This window comes from Caloenas nicobarica, chromosome 16 (genome assembly GCF_036013445.1).
Source record: "Caloenas nicobarica isolate bCalNic1 chromosome 16, bCalNic1.hap1, whole genome shotgun sequence".
Classification (NCBI taxonomy): Eukaryota; Metazoa; Chordata; class Aves; order Columbiformes; family Columbidae; genus Caloenas; species Caloenas nicobarica.
The window spans coordinates 8,701,107-8,724,975 of record NC_088260.1 but is presented as its reverse complement, the minus strand read 5'-3'; the positions used below and the strand labels follow the sequence as shown (position 1 = coordinate 8,724,975).

Genomic DNA, 23,869 nt, shown 5'->3' with positions numbered 1-23,869 from the left:
GAAGAGATTGTGCTTGTACAGCACCCAGTGACAGCCCAAGGGCTCTGCAGTCCCTAAGCCAAACAATGATTTTTATAAACACTTTGCTATAGACCAATTTACGTATCACCAACTATGAAATCTCATATTCTCATGTAAATGCTTTTGCTGATGTCCTGAGATTCACGATGCCAGAATCCGTCCACATGACAAGGAAGAGCCTTGGCAGCACAGATCCTTAATGTCCAACCGATCCCACAAGGACATGCCAAGGCCATATCATCACACCCCTAACGAAGCACCTCTAGGGAGCCGGCACAGTTAAAATCTTTCCACCCCAGTAGTGGTGAAAGACAAGATACCCTTCTCTTTAAACTTAACCCTCTCCCTTCCAAAGAATGCCTGGAATTTCTACTATTTCCCAGCAGAGACTGGAAGGCAAAGACTTGGCATGGGGCAAGACAGATAAGAGCAGTTGCCTTCTCTAGGTTTTGTTAACTCCGCATAATTGCTTAGGGCATGTGATGGTTAGAGAGAGACACATACACATCTGTCAGAGACAGGCTACAAATCACTAGGATAATTCCAAGCAAACAAAATCTAGTTTACAATGTGGCTGTGGTATATAAAACACCTCTGTAAAACTACAGTATAATTCAGCTGCTGCAGGTTTAATTTACAAAGTAATGATATAGTTTTCCCTCTGAAAGACTGCCATGTAGGATCACTAAGCTGTTGAATAAAGTCTTTGCTGTCTTCTGGGACACATAGTGAAGGCTGATTGTTGTTGGAAGCCTCTCTAATCAAGCCACATTTTAATACCATGTTTTGCAAAAGGGCCTATATTGTCTTGCATGTGAATCCAAGCTCCTTTACCAGTTTAAAATCTGGGTCAGGGCAATTTGCTTACATTTGGAGTCCTTTTCCAAAATTAATGCTATGTGGGATTTAGAGTTGTAGATATAAGACAACCGGATAAACTGCTATTATCTGCTTCGCATCGTACACGTATCATCTACAGTTTTCCTGCTTTGTTCACATGTACAACCCACTTCTTCAGCAGTTGCACATTCAGCATACTAACGATACTATTCTTGGCCATCCTGTTAAACTCACAATATAAGTTAAATGCACAGTAGGGGGCCCTGCTGGATTCTCAACAGTTTTTAGATGGCTACAGATTACAGCTGGCCAAGGGTGGAAGTTTTGGTAAGCAGTCATGAAGTTGAGAGCTTTTCTATTCAAATAGGATGTTGATTTGTGCTGGCTCTATCTGTGTCACTGCTCTGGTGATAACTAGATTACCCAAATGTCCCATGCTTAGGGCTGCGACATCAGCCCACCGCTTGGAAACTCCAGTTAGCACTACATACAGCTGCAAATTGCTTAGCTGAGTTTCACACAGGGATCACACAGAATAACCGGGATGGTTGGTGTCCTGTTGGCTGCACATTGCCTTTCAGGGAGGTCCTTTTGGATTACGGATACGTTGTGTGACTTAGATGCTGGCTATTTCAGACGTTATTTATTTCACTGATTCCTGAGAGGCAGTTGTTAGCTGGGTCGTAAGCCCTCAGCACACATGTTCAGGTCTCTGATCTGGAAATTTTGGTGGCAGAATATCTGCTCATTAGTCCCACCCAGAGCTAGGATCCTTCCCAAATTTATTTTGGTGCTTCTTGAAAGAAGAAAGACAGAAAGGAAGGAAAAGAAAGAAGCCCAAAGCTACAACACAAATTTCCAAGTTAAACTTAGTGACAGAACAGACCTGCAAAGTGCAAAACAATAACAGAGAATTTTGATATTCACAGTTTCTCATATTATTCCTCCAGGTACAGAATATCATATTTTCTTAATGCAAGCCACTTCGGAGTGACAATCAATGAAAGACATTAAGTACAATAAAAATATTTGGTTTAGGATAAAAATGTGGTTCCTACCTATGGGCTTGTAAAGGAAAACTCAGCAGTGTCTTACACTTCTCATAGGTAAATTCTGAATTTTCATCCCCTTGTTCGTGAGCCAGGCAGAATAAAAATATCCACCTACACTAAACCAAAGGGAGCCACTCATAACCCAGACACAACCACAACAGACATTCTCGACAGTCCTTGGCTTAATAGAACACTGCTTTGTGGTTATACCCACCACTAGGATTTCATCTTGCAAGTTCTGGCACATTTAATTTATTCCAGGTCATACATCAAATATAATATTAAAATTTAAGATGGCATTTGAGATTGAGAATTTCTTTTGCAGTGCGAGCAGAAAGAACAGTTGGGGGTGCGGGTGCATGAGCATACTAATACATAAACACAAACCTGTAGCCATCACTCAAGAAAAACGATTGGTCTTTAAGAGGGGAAAAAAAGTTGTGAAAAGAATCAATTCCATTAAATAGCTCTATAAATCAATTCCACCAAAAATCAATGGGGAACTACATCCACAAGGTGCCAAGTAACTCCCACACATCAGGGGCAACTGTCCGTGACGGTGGCCGTGCAGCAGCTCTGCCTGCCGGGGCCTTGGCCACACAAGGGCTGGAGCGAGAACCCCCCATTGCCCCTCCGGCTGCCCCTGCAGAGCTTCTGCCCCTGCAGAGCTTCTGCCCCGCTCGCCCCGGCTGAGCTGCGTGCTGAGGCCTCTGCGGAAAGCAACAGCATCACGCGCTTCCATGGTTGGCTTATCTGTGTGATGGAGCCACAAGTGGGACTAGACTCATGCTGCCTGTCACAGAGGCCACGCAGACCCCGGCGTCCAGTCCCTCCAAAAGGGCTGCAGGGGAAAACTCGTGCTACTGGTTAGAGCCAGGCGTCCCCCATGCCCAGCTCTGAAACGAAGCGCGACTCTGGGATTTTCCAGCAGGCTTTGTGCCACAGCAAGTGTCCTTCCCCCCGCAAAGCGAAGCTAACTTATGCACAGACATCGGGAAGGTGGTAGAGGAAGATTCGTGATATGGGGCCCGGCAGCCACCAGCATGCAGTAAGTCACATACTGGTTAAACAAAACCTTGTTTAGGAACAAGTTCATGATTTCCACGTTGTGTCAGCCTTGACTGTTCAGTGACTCCCCAGTGACTGTGCCAAGCCACTGTCCTCTCACTTTCAAAGTGCAGCTCAGTTGCATTTTCACATTTATAGGCCGTGGATGCCCCTTCAATGACTGGAGAAACCCTTGGGGCTTTCATTTTGTGCTGGCAGCTCTCAGATGACTTCAGAAACAAACCCCCTGGGGCTTTTGGTCTGTGTGGCAGAGCAGAGAGGGCACAGAAGATTCTGGCTTTGTTAAAACCTGCAGAAAAATTCACGTCCTGTGTCTTCCCCTTCATGTGCTCCACATGTGCTGTCATGTCTCGGGGCCTATTATAGACGCACACTATTTAAGAAATTCAGACATAGCATTTTTGCAACGGGAAAACTCAGTGAGTTGGCCTCTGCTATTCAGCACTAAGTACCAAACCCCATTTTTTCTTGTTGTAACTGAACACCAAGCATAACTGAGTTCAGTTATTCCACACAGGAATGCTCATATCTGGTATTATTCACATATATTTTAATTAGAGAAAGAGTGCGTATGTATATGTGTATAACAAATAATGATCAGTTTAATTAGAAGGCTCAAGACTGTCCATGGCAGGGAATGAGACTATCTCCTGCTTCTCTCCAAGGCTCTGTGACTCAAATGCACAAGGGATCTGCTCTGCAAATTGCATCTTAGCTGTTGGGCCCGATCTTAGCAATGAGCACCCTCAGCCTACTGATTTCAATAGGACTTGAGAGGATTTGATATCAAACCTTGCATCAGTCACAAGTTTGCCCTAGACATAAGGGCATGCAGTTCTAGGAAGCAAGACTTTGACTTACACTGCAGGTTTGAGGTCAAGCATAAGTGGGAATTGTACAACCAGAAGCTTCAATCTAACCACTGGTATCTAGCAAGACAAAGCAGCAACACATTCAATTTTGCCTCTTTTGGAATATTCCTTAGAACTTTATCATATGACTCTTCTGCTCCAGAAGAATCAATTGAACATTAGAATTATAGAGTCATAGAACCATTTAGGTTGAAAAAGACCTTTAAGATCATCAAGTCCAACCATAAACCCAGCATGACCAACACACCCAGATCCTTTTCCACTGGGCAGCTTTCCAGCCACTCTTCTCCATTTTTTATTGTCTTTTATAGCAGTAGCCAGATTAAGTTCTAGTTGGGGTTTGGCCCTTTTAATTTTCTCCCTGCATAACTTCACAGCATCCTTGTAGTCTTTCTGAGTTGCCTGCCCCTTCTTCCAAAGGTCATAAATTCTCCTTTTATTCCTGAGTTCCAGCCAAAGCTCTCTGTTCAGCCAGGCCGGTCTTCTTCCTCACCAGCTCATCTTCAGGCACATGGGGACAGCCTGTTCCCGTGCCTTGAAGATTTACTTCTTGAAGACCAACCAGCCTTCCTGGACTCCTTTGCCCTTCAGAGCTGCCCCCCAGGGACTCTGTTGACCAGTCTCCTGAACAAGCCAAAGTCTGCCCTCCAGAAGTCCAAGGTGGCAGTTCTGCTGACCCTCCTCCTTCTCCAAGAATCAAAAACTCTAGAATTTCATGGTCACTGTGCCCATGACAGCCTCCAGCTGTCACAAACGGAAGGGAAGTGGGAGAACATCATTGGAAGAACAGCCAGAAGATTTTTCTGCAAGTCACAGGAAATGTTCCTCATTTTCCCTGTCCCTAAAAGCTTCTGCAATGATACTTTCTTATTTACTGGGATATCAGTTTCATACAAATCAGGAAAAAAAATATTTGTGCCAAGTGGCCTTCAGGTATTTTAATAGGAAGGATGTTTGCAGAGAGTTTTGAAACATAGATCTTATTCTAAAGAGCGTGTTCATGCACAAACAGATGCTACACCAACACATGCATGGGTGTAACCCTAGACTATTTGGTGACTCTGTGAAGTTCTGGAGTAGCTTACAGTGAAGAAATTACTGTTACATTTATGAAACACAGCCCAAAACATGGTGCAAAGTTTGTGTGGAAAGAGACAGAGAAAACAGGTAGGAATAGGCACAGCCCAGAGAATGAAGAGGTTACAGTGATACGGCAGATATGTAGAAATGGTTGGAAAAAGCAAGTATGTGTACAACTGAGGATTCTGGAGGAAGCAAAGAACCCAACAGGTTAGACAACCAAATCAGAGATCGAAATAAGCAGACACTGGGACCTAAGAGTTGAAGCCAGCACCGGCATCTGAAGTGTCAACTTGCATTTAAAGACTATCATGGTTAAAATCATACAGCAAACTGCATAATAGACAAATGAGATGAATTGAAAGACCAGCCTATGGAAATAGAGAAAGGATTGTAAGGATTGTTTTTTTTTAATCTTGCTCCTAAACTCTTCTATACTCAATGAAAAAAATCTTAAATCCCATTTCCTGCCACTATAGGGCTAAAAAGTTAACACCATATTTCATAGCAGTTAACATGAAACAGGATTACTATGCTGACTTGTTCTTAAAGAGCAAATACATTCTAAAAACTAGATTGGGAAGGAGGTAGATTTCTTTCTGCCAAATCCTCTGACAAGAAGCAGAAGGGAGAAAACATATTTTTCTCTAAGACTTCTGGGGATGAATAGAATTTAAAAGTCTGTTGCCCTCAGTAGAATTTATGTACTCTTCCAGTTGCACTTTTTTTGTTCAGTCATTCACTGTAAAGACTGACTTCACATGAATATGAATGCTTACACTCTTTTCAATTAAAGCAAAAGAAATGCTTTGTTTATCCCTTAAACTTTGAGTTTTTCAAATAAGCCAGAAAGGTCTTATGAAGAGGATCCAATGACCCATCAGAAGGAATAACTTTTGAATGCCAGACAACGAACTGCCTCCTGAGAAAAAGAAAGATTCAAACCCCCTCCCAAGCCGACATCCCAGCCAGAGCCTTCTCTGGCACAGTGGAACCAGAGTCTGCCTGGGACTTCACTCCGGTAAAGCCTTTTACAGGGAGAGCACCTGGGCACCGAGTGTGTGACACATCCAGCAAGACTCCTAATGTCTTGCCTGTTTTCCCTTGAGCCTCTGAACTGTGACCTCAAAGCAAATGCATCTGAGAAGAAAATACATTAATCAGACACTCACTCCACCAGGCCCAGGATTTTTAAACCAGGGATCTGAATCAGCTCTATCGCCTCCCACTTCTCTCCTGATACAATTAGTCAGCATCTGCCCCGGCAGCCAACCCGCTGCCTCTCAGAGGGGGGTCAAGCAGCTGCAGCTCCCCTGCCCGCTGCTTCCCAACAGGCTGCAGAAAGCGGAGAGCAGCTCACTGAGCTCTGCCTGGCGAAGGGCAGCATCCCGTCCCCGCGCTGGGGAGCGAGAGGAGCTGAGAACAGCCGCCGCTTCCAGCCTCTGCGATTTCTCGCTCCAACCCAAGTGCAGGTTCAGACGTCTCCCAGCCACACCTCTCCCCACCGTGGGCCAGGGCCACGCCAGCTCCACACACCTGTTGGAGGCTTCCCCACATTTTAAGGGAATCCCCAGGAGGGGATTTGCAGGTGCTCTGCTCCCTTCAAAGAGTCCAGGCAACAAATCAGCTTGGGAAATTGGACCCAGCGTATTTGATGTGGCACTCTGACTTTTTCTGAAATGTTCTCAGCCCACCAGGCTGGCAGGACTGAACTTTATAGCTAAGCGTTTTGAAAGAAGCATGTGCTTTTAAAATCCAGTTGAGTTTTTGCTAGGGAAAATTTACAAAGGCATCATTAGTGTATCCACAGGAGTTTTGCAATTCTAGGTTACAGGTGATTACAGCAAATAAACAGGCATGCAAGTCAGGGTCGGAAGCGGTCTTTTACTTAAAGCCCTCCTCACCAGGCACTTGGAAAATAAATAAAACCTCCAAGCAGTTCTGTTTTACCCAGCAGCTATACGGCTCCAGCCCCACTCCTCAGGCTGGATTGTGCAAGCTCTTACTCCAGCAGTCACACTGAGTTCAAGCAAAGTGCCTGAGTAAGCATTTGCAGAATCTGACCCCCCCAGTCAGTTATCTATACTGCACCTATTTGTGCCTTGCATTGCAAGCTTGTTAGCCAGGGACATGGTCTGGACGCATATTGTCAGCTGTAACGTGCTTTATCTCCACTTATGGCATTACGTTTAATTTTTGGTGCCAAGTGCAGCATTACCCTTACAATGACATCTATTAGAGACAGTTTTCCCTTAAGACTCTGATCTGACCAACAACCAGTTGGCACTGTTCACTTTTGTATTTTATTGCAAAACTACCATGCTCATACTACTTCTCTGCTTCTTTAATTTCCAGCATTTTGTTAAAAAAATAGTAAGACAGGCACTGAATTATGGAAATCCTACACCCTGGCATTACACTGACTTTACTCGAGATGCTGCCATCCTTTTTTCCCCTGAAGGTTTTAAAAACCGGGAACCGAAAACAAAATTAAAGCAACAAACTTGACTGATTAGTCCCCAGTAGTAAGTTCAGCAGAGGCAGACTCGCTTTCCCCTGCCAGCATTCCCGGTGGGCACGGGCCCCTTCCCTCTCCCCAGGCGCGGCAGAGGGAGGGCTGGGCCGGCAGCGTGGCACAGCGTGGAGCAGCTCCGATGGAAAAAAAATCGGCAAGTTCCTCTGAAATGCTGCGTCCCGCATGCCACAAAGGACAGCTGCTACCTTCTCACTTACAAAAACGTGACCCCAGCCAGTCAATCTCCAGAGCCAACGCTGTCAGACGCCCTCCCACTCACCACTTCTGATGGTCAAAGCCATTGAGATGAAGCAGCTTCCCGTCCACCTCAAAAGGGGATGTGCTTTGCTTTTGCTCCAGGAAGGCTGGGGGGTGTGCTTTGGGTTTGTTGTCTTTTTTTACTTTTTTGGTGAACGTACAACCCAAGCTGTTGTAAACAAACACAGAGGTAGCATGGGTCCGTGTGTAACCACAGAGGAAGTGAGCACAAATAGGCAAATATTCAGAATAATGTTAAAGTAGATGCAAATGGAAAATTGCTTGGACTCACCTGGACTCCTTTCCCTCTGTCTTGTCCAACCAGTTCATGGATGGGGAACATCCCAAACCTCTGGCATAAGGTATTAGATGCTCTGGGTATTAGGTAGAAAACTACTGATAAGTCTTTTGAAAAGGTGCCGCTGGTGTCAAGTAGCCCAGGTCCCATTTCATTTGGACTCCCAAAATTTGGAGGGGAGAGGGAGATTTTCTTTATTTATTACAAGTCGAAGAGAGAAACTGGGGTGCTTAATCAGTCATTTGCCTCTACTGGGAGTGGAAGCTGGTTTGTCTGGCTGTGGCCATGGTTTCTGTTCTGTTAGGGAAGAACCCTTGTGCAGCTTTCAGAAAGTCATGTAAACATCTCAAAAAAGGTTACATGAAGATGCCAGACACAGCTATAAGTCACAGATTACTGATTATGAAGGCATTTTAAGATCCTTGGTTGGAAAGGATCTCTTTGCTGGATAGGCAAATATTTCAATTCCATACTCCAGCAATCACTGTTCCAGCAGGACTCTTAAAATATCTTTTCCTTCCATGACTGTCCTCTGTTGTTTGTTACACCTCCATGCAGCTTTTAAATAACAGCATGATTTCCAGTACTACAGCACTATCAAATGTACTAGTTTTCTCTGCATTTGGTTCCACTTATAAGACAATGAATTATTAGTACAGCATTCAGCTTGAAATCCTCTTGCACAATTAACAGGGTGAAATATTAGACAGTAGCAGCAACTACCGTTATTTACTGTTCATTAAATGCTGTTGGATATTCAGCCCATCTTCAAAATATCATGCCCTTACACAGAGATAGAGAGGTACAGACAGATTAAATTGTTTTTCCAGAGTCAAACAGCAAATCAGTGGCAAACAAATTCTCATACTCAACTAACTCTCTGTTTTAGCCACAAAAATAGAGATTGTCAGAAGGAAGATAATGACTTATAGTCCTCTCTCCGCACTCAGATCACTTTTCCCTTACTCAGGAGCTGAGGAATATCACTACGGCAATTAAACCCATCACTTACAAGTAGCAACCAGAAACTGGGAGACCCAGCATGACTGGGATAAGCCAGCTGACTCCAGCTACTAGAAAGAGGTCCACGCTTGGGGAAATACTCAAGACATTCCTTCTCCAGAGGCACCACCCATAATAACAGCCCAACAGTCTCAAACACCTCTGCATCTTGGATGGATATGCAGAACCACATACATTAAACTGCTTTTCTTGGAGTTCACTTAAGAATGCTGCCAGCAGAGTCAGTTTTGCTGCCAACACAATTTTTACCTGGAGCAAATGGAAGTGCTTTTCCAAGAATTTCCAAGGCTGTTGCGTCATGCGGCACGCTGGCACTGCACCACGCAACCCGGCGAGGAAAGACAGAAAAATACAAGCTGCTGCTCTGCGCATCCTGACAGGGATTATTTAGAGCCATTTATTTATTCCCGGGAAGAGACTGGAAGTGCAAAACAGACCATCCAAAAAAACCCAGTGTTCACTGCAGGGGGATATAGTCTCATTAATATTTTCGATGCTGTAGCAAAAAGTGAATAATTTTTATAGCTGGCATATTTCAATTTTCATTACAATTCTGAAAGCCGTGTTTGATAAAGTGCAGTAGAGACAAAGAAATGTAGCATTTCTGAAGGACTGGAGGGCATTCTTCTCTATTCTTCCTTCCCTACTGTGGGTTTTGCGTAATACTAAAGTGTTAGTCCTTTGGCAACTTTAGCATTTTGAAGCTTTATTAGAATTATGTGTATGATGACAGCATTTACAGGCCCTTGCTAAGGTCAGGGTCCCATTGTGCAAACTTTTAAATATGATGAGCATTTATAAGATAAATATACAAGACAAACCAAGGACATTGTATTCTCCATACTTTAAAGATGAAGAAAACTTAAGTTGCTTAACTTCCTTCATGACCATAGCATGGAAAATTTAAATCAGTGATAGAAACTGAGCCCAGAGCTCCCTAGACCACGCGCTCACCTAGAAGAATTAAATGTGTGCATACATTCAACTACTGCAGCAATTCATAACAGTAAGTACTTATAACCAAGTTTTCTGGGTAAAACTTTTCAAGTCGTAAGTTACATTGCATTTAAAACAGGCTCAGCCAAACATCAGTCTGCTGACACCTGAAGAATTACAAGACAGCTCTCGCTCTAATGCCAAAATTTCATCTATTGTGCATTTCGGTACTACATTTCTGGGTATGTACACTTCATAGATGTGCATGCACATTTATATTTTTTAGTGGGTTCCCTGCCATCTACAACTTTGGTAGATATTTTTTCCTGCCTAGAGGAACATCCACATTTTTCTTTGAAGACTGAGCATAATCATGTCACTAATATCACATTATCAAAGAGTATTTGAACTGCCTAGAAAATGAACAAAGAGCCTTTTTCAAGGACTTGAGAAGTTTGATGCAAAAAGCTCCACATGAGGACCATTCTGAATACTTTATAAGGGTAAACAGAAACTAGGAATAACAAAGCACATTAAATACAAACAGCACAAATTCAAGTCTCACTATACATTGGCATAATTTCAAACCTTTTAAGTAGGTCTTGTTTAAAAAAAATAAGTCAGTCTTCAAGTGTATGTGTTTGCTAGTGAAGTTTCGAGGAAAGCGAATCCCTAAACAGAGAAAGCCACTAGTTTATTAATAGTTTCATCCAGTCCTGGGCAATTAATCTTTTGCATCAGGACCCTCTTGTAAAGGGACAGAGAGGATGTTTTTTTTCAGTTTTAGTTCAATAACTCGTTCTTTCAGACTGGAGAAAGCAACTGAGATTTGAGGAGGGGCAGAAGGGCAGGAAAGCTTACTTCCCTCCAAATTAGAACTAGGTGTTGGAGACTAGTATCTACTAGTTCTAAACTCATAAAAGAGCAGCATAACTAGAAAATAATCAATTCCTTTTTGCTCCGAGAACATTTCCTTTGCTTTACATTTGAAACGGGGCTGAGTAAGATCACAGATTAAGTCACACAGGAGGGAACCTCAGGAGGTAATCAGAAAGTATTTTGATTAGAAAATATTTTCCAAATGTTTTTATTTAACACTTCAAAATACTCTGGTTTAGTATTTCGTTGAATTTAATGCTATATAAGAAGTTGCTTGATACATTTGTCAGAAACAGTAACATAGTAAATTAATTTTGTTTCTGATTTGCATACTAAATCATAGCTTGAATGTGTTAAACCTTGTCCTCCTGCTTAACAGAAAACAATACCAAATTTACTCTAAAGTTATTTTTAGTTGCACATCAACATGTTTTATTAGGTATGAACCAGTGAGATCCAGTCTTTCCACTGGAGAGTAACTACCCCATAGACAAACAAGCAAGCTTTAAAATCAGGTTTCTTGTTGGCTGATTTCAATTCTCAGTTAAAATTGGCAATGCAAATTACTCTATTCTGCTCTTTATCAGACAAGAGAAAAGATTTCCAAACTGTCAAACCGGCTGGTGGCATCTCGACAGCAGATGGAAATGCAGTAAGTGGAGTCCCGCATGGCCGTGTCTTTATGTGACTCGTGGAAAACTGCATCCACACACTGAATGGTTCTTTATCCAACGGGAAGCGAGCCCACGTTTAGGGGAGGGAATCTGCCGTACACCCCTGTCACCTCCAGCCAGGCCAGGAACGAGTGGGACCGGCCCGGCATGAGGAGCAGAGGAAGGTTGTTTACCACATGAGGCCTCTTCCCTGGTCAGTCCATTGTGTATCTCTTTCAAAACTCAGAGCAAAAGGCTGATCTGAAGACAATTTCATCTTGCATAGTGTTTGGTTCAGCGGGGGAAGGGAGTGGACAGGGCAAACTGATATATTAATGAAAACCACCCCTCTACCTGAGGGACTGAAGGACAGCGAGTGCCTTGGGCCAGCAGGCTGACATGGAAGGCTCTCGACCTCCCGTCCAGAACCTGGGTGACCACAACATCGGCAAGTTTTTCCATCCAGTATCTAAAACTGGAAGAATAAGAGGGAGTTGTTCCTAGTTCCTGCATAGATCTTTCAGAACATTTAGCAATAGAAGCGAGAAGTACACCCTGTTTTCAGGGCTGCTTTTGTTGGGAGAGCAGCCCCTGATGACAATTTTGAGCACAAAACTCCCTGCCCTTCTCTAAACTCTTCTTACTGCCAGCTGAAGACTAGGACCCTTCCTCTCCCAGCTTGGCTGTCAGTGTGTGTGTCTTCTGACACTTTCTGCAGGAGACTTCAGAGCAGTTTGTCTTTTCTGCATTAGCAAGAGAGCCAGTGCCGAAGGAAGTTTCCCACAATAGGTCCGTTTCCAAACGCCTGCTTGAGGGTTTCAGTTTAAAAGATCACTCTTTAGCTCCTTCGAATCCGCAGCGTGCACATCAGAGAATGTGATACAGTACATGTGTAATCCTGGATAAACTAGATTCCCCACCCCTTTCCATTAAGTAAAATCAGTAACTAGAATCCTTGTTTAGGATTTGTGATTAAAAGGATCACCCTCCGCCCTGCCCTGGTCAAACAATACGAGCTCCAGAGCCGTCATTTCAATAATGCAAAACCCTGTTGCTTCCACTCCAGAACAGCTGACTTGAAGTGCATGCTAGGCTGTGCTTATTAAGAAAATGAGAAATCTGATATATAGAAAGAAAACACTGTGTGAGGATTAATCCTGGATTGCAGTTTGTGGCCAGCACTGGGCCATCATCCAAACGCAGATGAAAAAGAACAAAATTCCTCCCACCTGTCACTTCCAGCAGGTACAGCTATTGCACTGTTGTAGTCTCCTCCTTACAGCTATTGTAACAACCCCTTTTATATCAGCTTAAAATTCCGGATTGACCTCACTGTTTCATTTCTTCCTTGTTTTGTGGGAGCCAGCACTGGAGGGTGAATTTTCTTTCCAGGAATTACAAGCAAGAAGTGTGAGTAAGTTACAAGTTTGGACAGCTAGCTTGTAATACGCATATACTTCAAGGAAAGAAACCCAGCTTAAATCTGGTGTCCTGTTGGAACCTGGAGATGCTAACTGAACAGGAAAATAAAACTCTTAGGAACACTTTTTTTTTTTTTACATTGTTTCTGCTGCTTTTGAGAGAAGTAAGCACGCTGTTACTGCTGATTAAAAGAGACCTAAACAAACGAAGGCAGTTGCTTTGCCAATGAGCTGCTGCACAGCAGAGATCTCTATTGCAATGCATTGTTCTTGCTCCCAATACTACCGCAAGATAAAAACCAATTTAAGCAGCCCTGGTGGTTTAATCTCTGATGTTCAATCCACACCAAACCAAAGGAGAAGTCAGCTTTATTTTAAAAAATATATTCTCCTGCTTATGGTTGGGTCAACACTCTGTTGTTGCAATCCCACAGCTGAGCCCTGTTAATTTTTCTTCAAGCCCAGCAGGGTGGGCAGGTCTGCTGATGCTGAAATGGTCCTCCTTCCCATTGAGCTTTGCCTGTCACAATACAGCAAATATAATGGCGATGTCACAAACGGGATTCTGCTTTCTCCCACTCCAAGACCACATTCGCTGCTGCACTGAAATGCCGCTTCGTGGCAAGGTTCTTCCCTGGATGTTGTCAGAAACTGCAGTGTTGTTCGTACACTTTAGCAGTCAGATTTGGTTAGGGGATGGAAAACTCGGTTTTCTGTAGAGAAAACATGACAACCTCATCATGCCAGTACCTCTGCCTGTCAAACTACGATGTGTTCATCAGACCGGATGAGAGCGTTAAATGCTGCAGTCAGCACAAACAGGAGTTCTGAGGACAAATCCACCTCAGTTTTCAAACATTATCCTATTTCCCTACATCTATCATCAAAGAAGGTAGCAGGAGCTCAAAGAATAGCCATGTACTATTTTCTCTAGAAAATCAAAGGAATGCACAACGTACAGTTTACGTTTGACAGTTCTTACTTACTATAGGCTGTAAAGATGCTAAGAAACAAGAACTCCCATTGCAAGATCTGCTGTTCACAACTTCAAATTTCATGCTGTGACCACCAATTTAGGGCTGCAGTGGCTATTTTAGGGAGTTTCAACCCATTACACAGCCATACTGATAAGCATTAGGTCGTGCTCTAGTTGTTTTAAACAACTAATCAAACTTAATTGAACATATACCCTCCTGGAATAAGGCCTCTCACTTTCTCTCCTCTCTCCCCCCACCCCTTGTCACACCCTGGCTTCTGCCAAACAATTCAGCACTGACACCGCAGCGCATCACGTGAGACCAAGTGCTTCGAGCATCTTGCGATACTTATTACTATCCACACATCCATAAGTCATTCCACCCAGCAACGTATGTGAATACTAACGTGAGCTACTTCTTTATGCATTAAAGATTTAGAGCTCTCTCAGATTCTTGGAAGAAGCTTTTCCCCCATACACTGAAAAATCATCTATGTATGTGGATCTCATCTGCATTTCACGTAGATTTGGAAGCACGACATAAGAAAAACCTGCTATATCCTCAGGTTCTCCCATTCCTCCTGCTCGCACTCCCGTGGCCACGCGAGTCTGCCGAGATTAAGCGATGGATTTTAGACGCAAAAGAACAAGGCACTTATGCGGGGTTTCCTTACCCGTGATAGAATGGAAAGTAACAAATGTAAGAGGTTGCTTATTCTTAATGCTGATCTCCTCCAGAGCTAAAATGATATGTCAGTAGCAGGTGGCAAGTTTGAAGACCCCCCTCCCCTCTCTTTTTTTTTTTTTTAATAAATATAACAAAGGGCACACAGATTTGACCTAATGGGTCAACCATCAGAAGTTAAACTGATTTAAATAATTAGACCTAGAATGTCAGGCACCACTGCAAATAATTGCTCCTAATGCTTTTAGGATTAGATTGCTAATGAAAAGGCGCAAAAAGGAGGCCACTTGCAGTTGTGGAAATAAGTCAATTTTCTTTCCATATGTCATTTTCTCCATGTAGATTTGCTGTGAAATCCTAAGGAGTCATTTACAGCTTTCTCTCCAGAGCTGCTGAAGTATATACAATAGTTCTGAGTCATAAAAAAGAGTAATAAGTCATCTTGAAATACTAGTTGTTTATACACTGTATTTATCAAGCACAGCAAACATCTGCTCATAGTTCTGACATTTTCCAATGAAAGTGACTATTGCATATTGTTTTCGCCTTTAATTTGTGGAAAAACGTGGGAGCCATTCAAATATAAACAGCATTCTGCAATAAATTTAAACCAGTTTTGGTCAAAGGACAGTTTATTAGCAGAAAGTCATTTTGATGCTCCTCTTAACTGTTTTCTGGCTGCTCTCTCAGATTTATTCTAACAGCTCAGTAGCATCTAGGATGATTTCGGTAACCGTCTGCTAAAACCCTTGGTTTCATCTATAATTCATTATTTGATGTAAAGGTATACACCCGCCCCGCTCGCAGAGACTGAACGCCAAGTTACCCGCCTCTCGAAGCGCCGAGCCGGCCCGAGTTTTCAAAGGCTGCGGATTTCGCAGCAGAAAGTTTCGAGTCACCAAATCCCCGTGTGTAAACAGGCGCTCGGCCGAGCGGCGGGAGCAGCGCGGCGGGGCCGGGCGCGGTGTCCAGCGGCCGCGGGGCGCCGGGCGGAGCGCGGCTGGCGGCCGCGATAACGGGGAGCGCGGGGGCCGCGCCGAGAGCCGCCCGCTCGCCGCGGTGCCCACTGCCACCTGGGGCCGGTCCAGCCACAAGTCAATAATTGACTTCGCCCGCCGGCTCTCGCCCCGTACAAATGGGGACGGGCGGGGAGCGGGCTGGGCGCTGCGGGCACCGCGGCCGCCCTGCGCACCCGCGGGGCTCCCCCGGGGCGCGCACCGCGCAAGGGGCCGCGCATACAGCCTCCCCCCACCCCCACTCCCCCGCCGGCTCTGCTTTGCTTTTAAATGCAACCAGAAAAACAAAAAAGCCCGGCTACCCCCGCCGCCCAGCTGGCACCGGCACCGGCGAGCCGGGGGATGTAGGGCCCGGCCCGGCTCCGCGCCGCCGTTCAGCCGGGACCAGGCAGCCGCTGGCAGCGATCAGCCCTCCCGGCTCCCGGAATTACAGTGTTACGCCCCTCGGCAACAATATTGCCAGCCTGGACGTACAATTTAATGATTTTTTTTTTTAACCGGGTGGACAGCTCTGTGCCTGGCTGGCGGGGCCGGGGACGCGCGCGTTTCCTGCGGGGGCACAAAGCCGGGCGGGCAGGATCCTGCGAACCCCCGGCCGCGGGAGGGTGCGCGATCCTGCGCTCCGTCCATTGCATCCGAGACGGTGCCGTAACAAAAGCCAGAGACCCGCAGCGACGGGCAGAGCGAGAGCAGCCGGCGGGTCCTTCCCTCCGCGATCCTGAACGGCCGAGGGGAGCGGCGGGGAAGGGGGGAGCCGGGGCAAAAGTTCATCGCGGTCCCGGTAGGGCAGGGGGTGCCCGGTGGGGCAGGGGCCGGCGCTGGGACTGGGGGATGCCGGCCTGGCTCGTCGCCTTGCAGCACCGCGGATGGACTGCGGGGGGGGGAAGGAGGCGATGCGAGTCCCGGGAGCCCCTTCCCTGCCCTCTCCTCCACAATGCGGCCGGATCCCCGGCACAAACACGCCCCCCGGCACCCCGAGGCTCCGCTCCCTCCTTTCGGGGAAAGAAAAATAAAATACGGCTCACTTGCAGGGGGCGAGTGGGGATGGGGAGAAGGCTGCTACTCCGGGGCTGCCTGCCCGCCCCGCCGGTCACCCCCACGCCGGCCCCGGCGGGCAGCAGCTGCGGCCCCCCGGCCCGAGCCCACCGCCGCCGGGGAAGGGGCAGCGCACACCCGTGCGCGCACACACACACACACACACACACAAATGGCACGGGAGGAGGGGGAAAGTTTCCAGCCGCTTTAACCAAATAGCCAACATTTGCAATCCCCAGACAGGCGCGGTGGCGAATACACCGTATGCTCGCCCCGGCCCCCAAAGCAACGGGGCAGTGCGCCGGGCGGGCGAGGGGAGGGGGCCCGGGGCATGGAGACAGGGGGCAAGGGGGAAAAGAAAATGATCTGTATTTTTTTCAATGGAACTACCGCTGGTGCCGGGCACGGCTGCTGCAGGGCAGGGAACAAGGGGACACCCCCGCCACCCCGGCGACTCTCCCGGGTGGACCCATGCAGATGGGCAAATAACCGGGGTTGCAAATAAAGAGCGGGGGAGCGGGGCTGGGCTGCACCCGGAGCCCGGCAGCGCCCGCCCGGCCGCCCGAGCGGGACGCGCGGCCCCGCGCCCCCGCCCGCGCCCCGCTCCGCGTTACCTTCTTATTGCATCTGGAGCAGCAGCTTTTCTTCCCCTTCCCCTCTCCTCCTCCTCTCCCTCTCCTGTCCTCTCGGTTTATACCAGCCTGTTCCTCATCTCACAGCCTTCCTCCCAGCGCCATCTTGCAAGCTTGTGACGTTGGGAGCCGCTCACCCCTGACCCACATTTGAATAGAAGCCAAAATGAAAAAAAGAAGAGGAGAGAGAGAGAGGGAGAGAGGAGAGAAAGAGGGGGAAGAAGAAAGCGGAACAAGGAGAGGCAGGGAAAGCTGCAGCTAAGCAAGTGCTGTGCCAGTGTGGAACAGCATCGGCTCCCGCTCCCTTGCCAGCTACTTTAGTAATAAGCAATTTCCTGCTTTTGCAATAAATGTTGCCGCGGCGGGGCTGGGAGAGGGACAGGGAGCTGGGTAATTCCCAGCGGGGGACCAGGGCTTCCCCCAGCCCGAACCGCTCCCCCTTCCCTGCCACCCACACCCCGAAAGCCAGCCCGACCACTGCCCCCCGGCAACCCGAATACTGCTGCTCCCTCACAGGTTTTGAGCAATGAAAAAGGCATTTATTAAGATTATTTCTCCCATCACTGATGAGGTCTCAAGTGTGTGTTAAGGGGAATTATATAGATTATAGGTTGTACATGTATTGGAATCTGAAATGAGCTTTATACACAAATGGAAAAAAAAATCCTCATCTATAACACAATTTGCATATTAGCTTTTTATCACCCCTGTCTATTTGTTAAGGACTGACAGTGCATTTTGCACCATCCAAGACACAGATGAAGACATGGCCTTTACGCCCATATAATCTGTAGAAATCTGAAGTTTTGTTTTGTGCATTTTTTTTAGCATTTACTGATGGGAAGTATAGGGAGGGGAAAAGTTATTTGTGTTTTGCATCCCTGGTCCTGCAAAGACTTTCATGCATGCTTAACTTTAAGCACATCAGTAATCACACTGAGCAAGCAGGGGCTATTCAGATGCTTACAGTAAGCATGTGCACAGCTTGCAAGTTCAAACTATTATTTTGTAAAATGTTAAGTGAACTGATATTACCTTCATTTTACCTACCATCGTCACAAAGTACAACTCTGCAGAAATCTAAATTACACCTTTGTAGTACTTTCTTCCTTCAGTAGCTAATTAATCTGTAATAACAGGAGCAATGCATATAAATATTTTCATTGTGATTGTGCACAGGAGTTCTTCCACTTTCCCATGTAGGAATCACTGCGTGAGCTGCAAGTGTGAGATGACATTTTCTTCTGTGCCCTCGGAGCCACCCATAACTAAAACTCCCTGTAACCTGAGCAAGGTGATTCATTAGCGAAGCTGAGCCTACCATTTAACACATCTCTAAGAATTCCCTAATAGCCTCAACGCCAGCAACTCTCTCTGGCGCTTCCTGTGCAGGTCCCTGCAGTTCTCCTGCACCTCAACTGGGTCCCAGCTGCAGCCTGAGCTCTCCTTCCCTGGTAATAAAGATATTTTCTAGTTGCTCATCCAGAGTTCAAAGTTTTTGCAGGAGATGGTTTCTTTAGCCCTACCGAAGTGGCTTGAGGAGCAAATAAAGATAAGGCAAATCACAACAGCCGTATCAGAAAGGTCTGGACTGGTGGTTTGTTCACAGTACACTCAATAAAGAGCAGAACACTTTAACGGTGGTGAGAACAGCAAACCTGACTGTCAGCACAAGACCCAGTGAAGTAGATAAGAATCAATTCAAGACTCTTCCCCCACCGGGAAAGTTAATTTAAGATTGGTGGTGCTGCTCTTAGCTGTATTTTAAAGCTAAGTGGCCTTGCAAATAGCCAGGGAGGTGTAGGTAGCCATCTACTTCACGCTGTGCCAGAGGAATTGGTAGGTAAATACACAGAAGTCCTTGTGTTATGTTATCTAAACAGGGGAAAAATGCATTCTGGAGTTATTTCAGGCAGGTTTAGACATCTGGGTTTAGAAAGACATGCTTTGCGAATCTATGTGGCATCTCAAGACCTCAACAATGCCACCGTCTGCCCTCAACCTTCCTTCCTTCCGCTGAATCTTACCACCCCAGAAACAGTCAGCGGAACAGTCCGTGTGCCCCTGCCAGTTCACAGACCAACATCTGAGTTCAAACCCGCTTTCATCAGACGTTTGAACAAAGGTGCCAAGGCTTTGCACAGGAATGGCTTGAGGCACAAGAATTTCAGTCTGTCTGCCAACTTTGTTAGGCAGGTGATAACTTTTGGGAGTGAAAGTTGGGAAGAAGGGGAGAAACATCCTAAAAGGCCACCACAAGCTTTAGTCTGCAGAAAGCTTTACTTGTATTTGAATCTTCTCTAGGTTTGGGGACAATCAGATCTGAGCATCCCTAGGGAAATGAAAAGATAGACACATTCTCAGTGGAGAGGAGACCAAAAAAAGACAGAAATTATGTGTCTGGCACCTAGAAATGATATGGTAGGATGCAGCATTGCATCCAGCTTCATATTTACATGATAATTATAAGGTTGAAAAAGAATTAATGAGAAAGCTAGACCTGGCACTGTCACTAGAACTATGGACATCTGTGGAGAATCTGATGAGCTGAGTAGAAGTGTGACCACACCTACCTGGCAAACATCTACAGGCATGCAAGGCAGATACCATGATACCTGTAATGTCTCCAAGCAACCACAGCCAAGGAACTTGCCGTCCAAACAGAGGGTACACCCTCAAGTTCCAAGAAATCACACCCACTGTGGGCACATCTGGCACTGGGTGAAACATGTGCCCGTGTATGTGAAAAGCAAACGCGTTACTGAGGTGCAGAGAACAGCGTCAGGGGAAAGGCCAGACTGGAAGGGTAGCAGTGGCGCTCTGGTTACAAATGCCGTGGCACAACGAGCGTGTTCTGAAGGATGGTTTGGGCTAGTGGATACTTTGAAGGAAGAGGCTCTTCTATTTCCAGCCAGATACTTGTGATTAACTTTGTTTTCAAATTTTGTTTGACTGTGGGCTTTTTAACATTTATTTGGAAAAGAGCACAGTCAGGATGGCAGCAGTGGATTGTGCTAGGTGCTCTGCAGACACCAATGAAAGCTGCAACTTCCTCCTCAGTGTGTTAATGAATATGTTGAATACAAGGCATCCAAGGTAGCTATGATGCACAGATTTTTGTCCTGACAGTATACAAAGAATTCAGAACAGAATCCAGAATTTCAGTCCATCCTTATATATTAGCCCTCAGTATCTACTCACAAATAGCTCTGTAATGCTACTTTCAGGCAGATAAGGTTAACTGTACCTCCTCCCCCTCCAAAATAACTTATTGTTTACAAAACACTTAGACTCAAGTCGAGTCAGTGGCTGAAACCCAGAGGAATTTCAGGGCTTCAGTTTGGTTTTAGTCATTTTCAACCAACCGATGGATTCAGCAGCAGCTCCAGTCCTTTGTAGCTCTGCTAATAGCAAGTTTAAACTCATCATAAAAACGGAAGAGGACATGGGTAGAATTGTTGTAGCGGCAAACCAGCGCTGTGGGTGAGGAACGAAGTCATCTGAGCAAAGAAAATGCCATTGCAGAAAGTAAATAGAATGATGGCCAAAGGGTGGCCATGTGCCCTTACAGCTCTTCAGTGCCACCTGCCTTCAGTCCCAGCGCCGGTGGATGGCCAGTGCCATCTAGCAGGCAGAACAGTTGTTTACAGTACTGAACTGATGGGTGAAGCTGGGAGGAAAAATTTGAAGCGAAAAGGGAGAAACCATAATTCAAAGAACAAAGCGAAACATACAGGGTAGAGAATTCCAGTGTAGCGAAGTGAAGGCGAGGGCTGCTCATCAGGAATAGTCCCGAGCAGTGCCACTAAAAATGCTGAGGACCAGAACATCAGACTGGAGCTGAAACAGGCATCCTCTGAGGCATCGCGGTGACCCAGGAAAACTGTGTGGAATAGTGACAGAACGGCGAGTGATAGCTCATGAAATGATCTTATTGTCCTCTCAGTAGAAGTCCACCTCCACAGTCAGACATGTGTCTGGAAGGTCTTTTCCAACAGTTGCCAAAGTGTCCATGGAGCAGACTCCAATTTTATGCTAAGATGGGTTTTGAAAATCTTTTGTCTCCTAGCTGCAAGTGCTCTGAATGAATACACTGTCCTTGGTAAAGCCCCTTTATAATTAGCTGGATTAGTTGGTTCCCCCACTGCTACCTATGGTCTTGTGACTGCAGTTGGTGGATGGACACAAAGAACATCTCATTTTGACCTTTGTGTTATGTTATCTTAATTTCTTATGTCTGTCCCTATTTTTACTGAAAATCAAAATACAGTCTTTTAGGAAAACCATATGGAATCAAGGAAGATCATAAACTGTAAATGTGATCTGAATCCTTAGTATGAGAAATAGCCACAGAGGTCCCCAGTTGGGAGCTAGTTTTATGCTGCAGTGGCTCACAGATCCACTTGGTTCTGCATTGGTTTGCATTTTAAGGGTTCTGTTCAAAATCATGGGGTTAGAAACCCAGTTTAAAAAAAAAATAGAAGGTAACAGTTTGAAAAATTAGGCTAGTCATTTAGTGTTTTTACAAGGTACTATTTTGTACACTTCTGCTTCTGTTGCATTCTCAGTGATAGAAAGTTTTAATTTCCTTGGAAGAGAAGAAACATACAGTATTTTTATTGCTACAAGCTGAAGCCTCTTGCTAGGCATTCTGGCATACGCGGGGCTGATGCAAGGGGTTTTGCGACTCTAATCAGATAAAAACATTGCTTCCATTATAACAAGATCTTTGATTTCTGTTGGCCTGTGAATTTCATTGCTAATATGTTCACTCTGGTACCTATCTACAAAACATCTGTATTTAACTATGTCTGCCCTGTTAGTTAATATAGTCTGTGTGATGCATAATTTCACTAGACTATGGGAGAGTAATAAAAAGTAAGGAAAACAGTTGATGAACAAAACTACTACCAGTGTGTGTTAAGAGTAAAGTGAGATTTGCTGAAAATAACTCTGAAATAGATGTCAGAGGGAAATTAAAACAAAAAGAAAACATTTTTTCAGCCATGTAAATAAACAGCGAACAGGAAAAGAACTTGTGCTACTATGAAGTGTGTGGACAAGGAAAAGATTAAAAATACTTTTGTACCCAAAATCTAAGTGAAAGCTTTGCCATAGTTTTTAAGAGAAAGAGTGGAGTTCAAGAAGGGAGCAAAACCAGCATGATTGGTTGGAATGAGAGCATGAAAATGGAAGTTCTCACAATAAGTGTGGAAGCAAATCTAAAAGAGCTCAACATTTTCAAGTGAGGCAAACCAGGTATTTTCCATTCTAGAATTCCAAAGGAACAAGTACCAGATTCGTAGCAAGGATTAGAAATATTTTTATTTTTAAAATTATTAGAAAGTTATCTAAGTAGCCACTGAGGTCATCGACTTCAAGACCATTTCAGGCTTTCAGAAGAGTTTTGAAGAAAAATATAATTAACAAGAAAAAGAAAAATAGCGAAAGAGAAGATAAACAGGATAACATGCAACCACAATGCTGATCTTGTCGAGTACCCTGAACTATTTATTTGCTGAGATAACTGATTTTCTAAGCAAGGGGAAACATAGTAGATCTAATCTATATGGATTTTAGTCAAGCATTTGATATAATGCCACATGGGAAGTTATTAATTAAGATGGAGAAGAGGGGGATTAGTACAAAAACAGTAAAATGCATAAGGAATTGTCTGAAGGAGAGATGCCAATAGATTACCATTGGGATAGAGAGATTACCAGTGATTCGAGACTGAACTTGTTTAATATTCACTATAATGATCTATTGCCATTTAAGCTGGAGTATGCTGAAGAGGTTTTGTGATGAAACAGCCAAGAGGCATTGTCACTGACAGGAGCAGAGCATCAGGGCTGGTGAGCTGGAAGGCAGTGAAAACAGTGAGCAGTGGAAGTGGGGTGCAGTTCTGTACAAAAACAATGTACATTTGGGATGCACGCCTTTAGCCAGCAAAAATTAGGCAGTATCTTCAAGCTGGTCATCAGGGCTGCTTCTGCAGGCAGTGAAGGATGACACCTCAAGAGTGGAGGTCTATCCTGCCTCTTGGCTTCTTCATTTAGGATAAAAGGAACTGTTCTGTCGATGTGTCTGTCTCTCTATTGACTATACAGAACCCCGTGCAGAAGGATGAAGAAAAATCAGGTTGTCTCGAAGGAAGAAAACTGACTTTAAAAAAAAGGAAAAAAATGGATGCATTAGTTTGTCAGTGGATGACTGTGAACCATGAGGCAGTACTAGAAATGACAAATGTGATCCTAGACAAGGTTCTTCCAGCAGCAATAGGAAGGCATCACTGACATTACACAAGGCACCGCTGGACCATCATGTCTGCTGTTGTGTAGGATCTCATCACAGATATTGGGACAGATGTTAGTCTATCGGGATGTCCACAGCCATCATAAGAGCCACAAGCTTTCCAACAAGAGCAGAGAGGTGAAAACTGCACCTGCTTTACAGACAAATGCTGATCATGGGTATGAGAGATGTACGGTGTGTTGCTGGTGGAGGCTGGGAATGTCTGAGGTGCCAGGATCTCTTCCAGTCTTGTGTTTCTAATGTTACAGTTAGGAAAGTGTCGGTCATCAAAAGCATGTGTATACTTTGACTAGC

At 45.1% G+C, this 23,869-nt stretch overlaps 1 protein-coding gene across 2 annotated transcripts in view; it reads right to left on the bottom strand.

Annotated features, from left to right (window-relative positions):
• HIC2 (HIC ZBTB transcriptional repressor 2) overlaps positions 1-17,283 on the bottom strand; it is a 74,517-nt gene extending 57,234 nt beyond the window's left edge. For both annotated transcript variants that reach the window (XM_065646584.1, XM_065646583.1), the window contains exon 1: positions 17,243-17,283. The gene's annotated coding sequence lies outside the window, so the exon portion shown is untranslated. The remainder of the gene's footprint in view (positions 1-17,242) is intronic.
• Positions 17,284-23,869: the final 6,586 nt, after the last annotated feature.